Genomic DNA, 8,776 nt, shown 5'->3' with positions numbered 1-8,776 from the left:
TTTGGTACCGGGGATCGAACTCGGGTCCTTGCTCTTGCAAGGCAGGCCACTGAACTGCTGAGCTAAATCCCCAGCCCCAATCTTGTCTGTTAATCACAGAAATCAAAGGGTAACCAAGGCACATTTGAGTGTCTCACATAGATACCAAACACATCCCTCTCTTCCAATTATGTAAGAGCTTCCCTATCGCTTCCTGATTACCAGACCTAACAAACCCTCTCAGGATAGGAACTTTTCTTCATGCCTATTGGTCCCATCATTTGAAGAACTCAAAGTGCCCTGACTTGTAAATCACTTTATAGTGATAGAACTTTTGTAAATAATCTAAAAACCTATAAAATGTTAGGAAAATCTAAAATGACTTTTGCTGTCTCTAACAACAATCTGCTTTGTTTAGTTTAAAATTGATAGACACTGGAGACATTGACCATGAAGTGGGACATCTGGCCTCATTCCTAACCTTGAATACCACCTTCCTGTGCACTAGAATAGATAGCTAGATGAATCTTGAGGTAAACTCCTTGTTATGTCTGGGTTAAAGTGAACTGTCAGGTTACTGCAATTTGTATATGGGTGATATGAACTGAGGAAATGAAATGTAACCACCTGAATGAGAGCATAGCTGTAAACCCTATAAAAGGAAACTGCAACCCAATAGTAGGTCGATCACCAGCACTGCCTACTTGAGTGCGATCGACCCTTTTCTGACAAAATAAATTTTTTTATTTTACTTCCATTCAGCTTGTCTCTATGTGCGTGTCACTTGTGAATTCCTTCCACAACAATAGGACTCAATTAATGTCTCCTGGTGGAACTATTTTCATCTGTGGAACCAGGATGCCCAGCCAAGACTGTCCAAATAAGGTAGCCACCAATCATATGTGGCTATTGAGTACTTAAAATGTGACTACCACAACTGAGGAACAGAATTTTTAGTTCTACTTTAAATTTAAACAGCCAAATGTGGCTAGTGGTGACTGTATTGGACAGTGCAGGTCTGATCTCACAGAATCCAAAGTTGTGGGGGCAGGAAGCACAAGTTCCCACTGGATCACTGGAAAAGTAAGTGGGTCAGTGCACCCCTTGGTTCCCTGCTTCCTAGCCCATAGATGCCTATGTGGCCTTGTGCCTCCCTCTTAGTGGTAGGAAATGTAACATGCCATCATTTGTCCTTTACTTTGGGAGCGGGGAGTCCTAGCATGTCCCTGACCACCGGATCCCTGAATACTTCATTGATATAGTGGGCCCCTGAAACTTTGAAGGGCTTATATATCACCCTCTGAAGTGCCTAAATCTTTCTAAGGCTGCTAACATCCCTATCATATTTTGCTCATCCAGTCATTAACGTGATGTTACTGATACAGTGGAGTTTGGGACTTGGGTGGGGAAAACTTGTAAGTGAATAATCACTTCACATGGGTGGCTTGGGCTGGCTGGATCAGAAAACATCTGCAAATGCTAATATGTGGTGAGAAAGCTGTTGTCTGTGTTTAGACTTCTTGGTAGATTTTCCCAGATTGGGGAAGTATTACCAGGTTGTTGGGAGTGCTCTACATTTAATACAGAAACTCACAAACACTTGCTCCCTTCTGCAGGTGGATCCTCACCCTGAAGGATTTAAGTGCACCCTGCTGAATATGCCAAGAGGATGTTCCTGAAGAAATAGGCCACAGAGGCAACATGTGACTTTCCTGGTGAATACCCACATTGCCCCTAGGTAGAAGGCCACTCGATTTTATCTTCTGATTTTGATACTTGAATGCCATTCATTCTAATTTGGAGATGGGAAAAGAAAAGAGGGAACATACATTTTGGAACATTTCTTTGGGCTTGGTAGCTTCAGGGACAAACTACCAGAATCAATCTGGGGGACTGTGGTTAGAGTGAGGGTACCCAGAGCGCCAAGGTGGGGCATGAGGGTCAGAATATGGGAAATGACAGATGGGGGCTCAGCTGCTGCTCATGTTAATGTAGTGACAAAGTAATGGTGCACCATGGGTGGGACAGGACTAATTAAGTGCTCCACAGTAATAAATCATGACTCTTAAGAAAGCTTAAAAGGAAAGCTTTGCCTGGGAGCTCAGATGCCAAAGAGGTTGGAAAAGGCAGAAATGGTATCTTCCAAAGCAAAAGGTGGGAGCAGCTAACTCAGATTTCATAGAGGATGAAGAACTTGAGTCCAGCTGAGTGTGAGAATGGAGAAATAGGCAGTGGCCAGGGGACAGAGTAATAATATTCAGTCCTGGGGAAAAAACTGTCTGTAACCTACACTTGACTCAATGGACCTTCCAAGGCTGCTGAGGAGTACAGGGAGGGTGAGAAAAGCTAGGAATCCAGTCCCTGGAACAGGGCCTTGTCATCCTAAGGAAAGGCATGGGAAAAGGTGTACAGCAGCACTCCCAGACATTTGCAGCTGTGGTGCTTGGAAGGGATTATGGGTTACCACTCTAAGAAGCAGAGTCCCAGTTCCTATTCTTTTTATGTATATATCCATTTCAACCACTATAAGTATATAGTTCAGTGGCATTGATCACCCTCACATTATTGGGTTTTCTCAGCACTTGCTCAGCACTGATTCTTGGGGATAAAAAATCAGAGATGGAAATGTTATCTTCTGGTAAATGTAGAGCTTGACTTGCAGGAGGTCAGTGGGGGGCACATGTGAAGTCTGATTCTGGTTGTTTTCTCAATGTTCTCTCCCTGGGCATTGCTTTCACTTTTATCCCAAAGCCTCTTTCCCCTTTTCCAGCCTTCATTGGGACAGAAACATTTTCCAGGATCCTGCTGACCTGACATCAAAGTTCTCAGATGCTGCTCATGGAATTGGGTGCCTGTCAGAGATGACATGAGAGTAGGCCTGAGGTAGTAGGAGGAGATCGAGCAGAGGACAGCTACTTGATCAGGAGAGGGAAGATGGTCTGACTTCAAGGAGACCTTGGGGTGGACAGGAGAAGGTAAGCTTGGCCTGGCAGGTTCAGGGAAGCTGAGTGGAAGAGATTCGGGATGAGCTGAGACTTGTCTGTCTGTCCAGCTGTGGCACCTGCTGTCTGGATACAACCCTGACTGGAAAACATGGCAGGAGACAAGCTACAAGAGACCCAGCACTTCAGCCTGCTCCAAATGACTGTGTACAGCCTGCTGTGCTCCCAAGAAGGTTCTTGGGGAACTTTTGACAGAATGCAAAGATGCCTGATGACATCACCTTGAAATGTATCATCTTTCCTACCGGAGGTAAGTCTTTGCCTCATTTTATCATTTCCATTTGTCTCCCCCTGAGTTATCTGAGTGGAGACTGGAGTGCACGTTAAAGAGGCAAGGTGTTGAGGTGGTTCCACGAAGCTAGTTGGCCTTCAAGCTGGAGCAGTTAGCTCAGGGTCAGCACAGACAAGTGTGCCACGCAGGTTACTTCACTGTGCTCACTGCAGCCATATATTCAGTCATTTTCTTCTTCACTAAGTCAGTACAAAGTGCAGAGTCCAAGTGAGGGGGCAGTTATACTGGCTGGAACTGGGTGTAAGCCCTGTTACTGCTATGGACTAGTGGTGTGACCTTAGCTTACCTGTATTTTCTCCTACAAAATGAGAATATTCCAAGCCACAGCCCAGCATTGTTGAGCCTTAAATAAAATCCTTCAGGTGATGGCCCAGAGGACTCACTCCAGACTTGGCCACTAGGTGCAGTAGCATTAAAACTCATCTGGACCACACCTGAGCAAAATTGAGGTTTTCTCACTTGCCTGATTACCCCTGCTTCTCTGCCTCATGACCCCCAGGAGTCCCCGTTGCCCGTGAAGATACAATGGGATCACCCTCACAGCACACAGCTGAGCAGCCCAGCCCACTATCCTGGCTGGGGGACCTATTTGGAGAAGTGTGGCATAGTTCTTAAGTGGCAAGGCTTCCCGCTCTGCTGGCCAGTGACAGCCTTCTCCATGCCTCAGTTTGTGCACTATCCCTGGGTCAGCACTGAGGACTCAAGGGGCTAAAAAGTCTGGGATGAATTTGGCTCACAAGAATGTCAGAGGAAAAAGAGATGAGAAAGATTTCTGTGTGACTTTGGACCCCACTATGGGCTGACAATGATGTGATAAGTGCTAATGCCACCTTACTTCCAGCCTGCTATTGCATTCCTCCAGGAATGTGTTTAGTAAGTAGCTTATTGAGGTAGAAAACCAGTTTCATTAGAAATGGAAATTTGGAATTGCAGAGGTCACAGTGGCCATGGGAAGGGCTCTCAGGAGGATGCTCATGAAGCCCTGGAGCCTGGGTCCTGTCAGGCAGCTGGGTGGGCATTGCCTGAACATAGGCCAAAGCCCCACACGCCACACGCCGCACACTGCAGCTTTATAACGGAAATATTTCATTGGCCCAGATGACATCTCCTTGAAATCTACAGTCCATGGCCTGGAGCTCAGGAGAGTCAGTAATTGCTTTAGTTGTTCCCCACCTGGGAAGGCTGGGTCTGGAACTGCATGGGCTAGAGTCTGTCCAGGCAGGTAGAACCTAGTAGCCAAAGCCTATTGAGAGTCTTCTAGAGGCTGGGGATAGGCCCTTAGATCACCTGTTGGTGGGGTTTACATATCCTGATGAGGCCAGGGGACTTTAGCAGTGGTTCCAGGTCACATAGTAGAGCTGGAGTGGAAATCAGTCAGCCTCATTTCAGTTTGTATTCTGAAGATTGCTCTGTCATATGACTGCTCAACCTCAGTCTTAGTTTTCTGGTTGCTGAGACAAAATACCTGACACCCAACGTGAAAGGAAGAAATGTTTATTTTGGCTCACAGTTTGTAGAGGTTTTAGTCCTAATTGGCTGGCTCCAAAGCAGAGTGGCATAGCAGAGGGGAAACAGTTCATGGCAGGCAGAAGGTAAAAGGCAGCAAGCCAATTCTTTCTGTCCTTTTATACTTTATCCAGGTTACCAACCTTTAAGGAGGGTAGCACTCACACTCAGGTTGGGGCACCCTTAATCGTAGCCAGAACTGTGCCAAACCAATCAGTGGGTTAGTTTAATAATCACTTACCTTAACCCCAGCATCACACTCTCTAGATCCTGCCACCTCTGAAAAAGCCCCACCTATGACCGCATGAGTCTTTGGAGGGCCATCTAGACAAGCCATAACAACCCCAGTTCATCCGCAGGTGGGGACCAGGCTGCCAGGTAAGGGAAAGCTGGTGCTTTCTTTCATGGGCTGCAAGATTAGGGATAGAACACAGGGCTTTAGAGCTTTGTTCCTGCTCGGATTCAAAGACAACAATTTGGCTCCTAGATATACTGGAGAGCGATCCCAGCTGTGGACTCTGGAGACTTTTGAAAACTGCATTTTATACGTGAAAATTTAAGCTGGGGATTTAGCTCAGTGGTACCAAAAGCTGCCTTGCAAGAACAAGGTTCCAAGTTCAATCCTTGGTACCAAAAAAAAAATATTTTTCTTTGTATATGTGAAAATTTATGCCTTTCAGCAAAATGTTCTCTAGTTTGCCTTTCTCCCCTATGTGTTTTTATTGTTCCCTTAGAGACTCTTAGAGAACCTTTTCATAATATTAGACTTTTTAATGATGCTACAAAACTATCATGTCACATGGATTCCACAAGGCATGACATATGCTGGTTCCCATATGCCACATTTCTGTTTTTGTTTTTGGTACCAGGGATTGAACTCGGGACCTTGCATTTGCGAGGCAGGCAGCGAACCACTGAACTAAATCCCCAGCCCTATATGCCCCATTTCTTCAAATAAAAACCTGATGACAGGATGCAGGACCTAGGGAACTTGTGTACCTCTGAAGATCTCTCTTCTTATTTTTTCCCCCTTCAAGTTGTATTTCTAGCTGCCTGTATCTCTTTCCTCTCTTGATGCATTTATTCATGCCTGAGGTGTGGCTCATAGCACACATATGACAGGAGGCCTTGGAGAAATGACAAGAAAGGTTTAGCAGCAAAGTCCTTGCAGTGTTTTCCAGTCCATCTTATCCCCTGGCTTTTGCTGCAGGAGGGAATGGGCTTCGACCTGATATTCCAAAATAGGCTTTTCTTTGCAAGAAACATCTGCTTGTCAGAGTCTGAAAGCACAGGCATAGACACAGTAGGCTCCAGTTTTATCTGAAAGACCAAAAGCCAGTTGTCAGCCAAGCCCATACGGGGACACCCTTGACTGTGATAACCCTCCTTTATTCCCAAACAGCCATACTCTGTTACCTTCCCTGAGGTGCTTTCAAAGCTATATCTAGGAGAATAAGCAAAAATCCTCCCTAGGTCAAAAAAGCTACAGAGCAAGCCAGGAGAAAATGGAGTGACCAAAAGTGACTCCTTGTTCAGACAAGTACAATGCAAATGTTGAAAGAGCCAGTAATACCTTACTCAGTGGCAGTGCAGTACTCACAGTGATCTGATTAGGTATTTCTGTTTCACTTATTTAGTTTTATTTTTGCACTTTACAAAATCTTTTTTAAGGAAATGAATTGCTTTTTAAGTAGTAATAATGAACACTAGAGCTTAGGCGACCTCTGGTGGAAACTTTAAAAAATCCTCTACTTTCCTAGACTGCTCCAAAGCCTGTCTGTTGGTTTACTTAGAGCTGAGCTGGCGGAACCAGTGAATTAATGGCTTGATAGAAAAGTCTGGGCCTAGAAAGAAGAGAGGAGAGGAGAGGAGAGGGAAGAAAGAAGGTGGTGGTGGTGGTGGTGGGAAAGTGAGGAAAGGAAAGAGAAGGGAAGAGTTGGTCAGAAGATGATTTTAAGATTTTAGAGGCAAACAGGACTGTGGTTGACCTCCTTCACAAGGAGAGAAATCATCTCATTTTATAAAGTACTCAACACAGTGTATGGCCCAATGTAGGAGCTCAGCAGATGTCAAGGATACTATTGTGCCCAGCCTTCCATCTGTCCCTTCATGCTCCATGGGGCTCCACTTATATTTCTAGTGATATAAGACAGAATCAGATTCTGGTTCTGATGGGGTTCACTTTCACATTCTGGAGCCCCAGGGAGCCCAGGACTAGTACTGGGCAGACCTCAGGACAGCCTGGGCCTAGCTCTGTCCATCCATGTTCTCAGACAGCTTGAGAACAAATCCAAGAGCTACTTTGCACATCTGGTGTGATAGTTAACCAATTATCAACTTGAGTAAGAAAGGCCCAATTAGATTGGCTCAGCATTAGATTGGCTCAGCATTAGTTCTGGGTGTAGAAGACCCACCCTAGGGAGATTTGTTGCCAGAATGGTATAAAAGGGAAATGAAGAAGGAAGGCTGCTGCTTCTGTTTCTTCAGAGGAGCTCTGGTCTTTACCTTCACCTTGGACGTTGTCTCCTGGTTTCCACCACAGAAACTTCGGCCTCCTGATAAGGTTTCACACAGGACACTACAGGGAGCTCCAGGCCTTGACTGGATCCTTCAGATCTCCAGTGTGCAGACAAACCTTTCATACTCTTCCACACCTGACTCTGTGGGCAGCCGATGTAAGCCAATCTTGTAAGTTCTTATATATTTGTATATCTTACATTAAATGTTTCTCTAGTAAGCACTGACTGATACATCTGGAGAGAGTCACTCCTGAGAACAGCCCTGTGGGTGCTGACTATATTTTGTGGCAGTTGCAGTCCATATAGGCACGTTCTCAGTGCACCTTTTCACATATCCACAGAGTCCAGGGTCATTTCCACCATGCTACATGACAAGAGAGTCCTCCTGGCATTGGGCTGACTACAGCCCAGATACTCTGCTTTCTTACCCGGGTAGCTCTGATCATACTTCAAACCCCAGTGGAGCCCCTGAAACCCAACTGATAATGCTAGCCCTGGGGATACAGTGGTGGATGGAAGATGCAGAGCCTGCCCTCAAGGAGTACCCACGAAAGCATCCTGGAACTAAATGAAAAGCAGTCTTGAATTCTACCCTGAATCTATATTCTATTGTTGTGGCAGGATATAAGAGAGTATTTACCAATTTACTAATGTGTTTTGCCTTCTGCTTCTGGAGGTAAGCCCAAAGATGGGGGTGAAGTAGAAGTCCAAGGGCAAGGGGAAATGTGCTACCTTATTAGATGGTACCCTGGAAAACACACAGTCAGAGAACTAACCTCACACCAGATCAGCATAGCTCAAATGTAGATGTGCCTGAGGCAAACCCTTAAGCTTCCTATGACACTAAAGTGGCATAAGAAGACAGCTGAATTTTCCTGTGTCTCCAAGAAGGACTTGGAAATGAGAGAAAGGGACAGAGGGAGAGAGACTGAGACTGAGATTGGCTCTATGGGTTGTTAAAGGAGGAAGTGGCATGAGGCATAGACTGGGGTAAAATGCAGCTAGGAACCAGGTTAGGATGGCCTCATCTCAGAAGCTAGCATGAAGGGGTGCCACCTCTGAGGTCAAGATGGAATTGTACTTTGGAGAGGACGCAGTGTTTTGGACAGGTTGCCAATCAATGACAAGGGCCAAGAAGGCGCTTCTTGGGGAAGAAAGTGAGACGTTTATAGGCAAATGAGGAAAGGGCAAAGCTCCCAGGTGAAAAGCAGAGCAGGACCAAAGGCAAAGTGGGATAAAACTAGTTAAGAGCAGTGGTTGAGTTGCAAAACCTGGAAGATACCTACAAGGACCCTCCGCAGCTCTCCACATAGGGCGGTACACAGGGTTGGGGCCAGCCTGCTAAGCACTGACGCAGCTAGGGAACTCAGGCTCTGCACTGGGCCCGTGGCCCCGCCCATTCCGCCTCGGATTGGGCGCCTGCACCCCCATGCCTCCAGGCCCCTCCCCCCGGGGGAGGTGGGAGAAGAGGCGCGCAG

At 46.1% G+C, this 8,776-nt stretch overlaps 1 long non-coding RNA gene across 1 annotated transcript; it reads left to right on the top strand.

The window, feature by feature from the left end:
* The first annotated feature begins 1,596 nt into the window (after positions 1 to 1,596).
* LOC104857128 lies at positions 1,597 to 7,446 on the top strand. The gene is made up of 4 exons (XR_778791.2): positions 1,597 to 1,717; positions 2,750 to 2,954; positions 3,032 to 3,231; positions 7,322 to 7,446. It is a non-coding gene; the product is annotated as an uncharacterized LOC104857128 (long non-coding RNA).
* The last annotated feature ends 1,330 nt before the right edge of the window (positions 7,447 to 8,776 follow it).

The sequence above is a fragment of the Fukomys damarensis genome, unplaced genomic scaffold, assembly GCF_012274545.1.
Source record: "Fukomys damarensis isolate Sample0158 unplaced genomic scaffold, DMR_v1.0_HiC HiC_scaffold_39, whole genome shotgun sequence".
NCBI lineage: Eukaryota > Metazoa > Chordata > Mammalia > Rodentia > Bathyergidae > Fukomys > Fukomys damarensis.
Note: the sequence above shows the minus strand (reverse complement) of the source record. Positions and strands in the feature narration are given on the sequence as shown.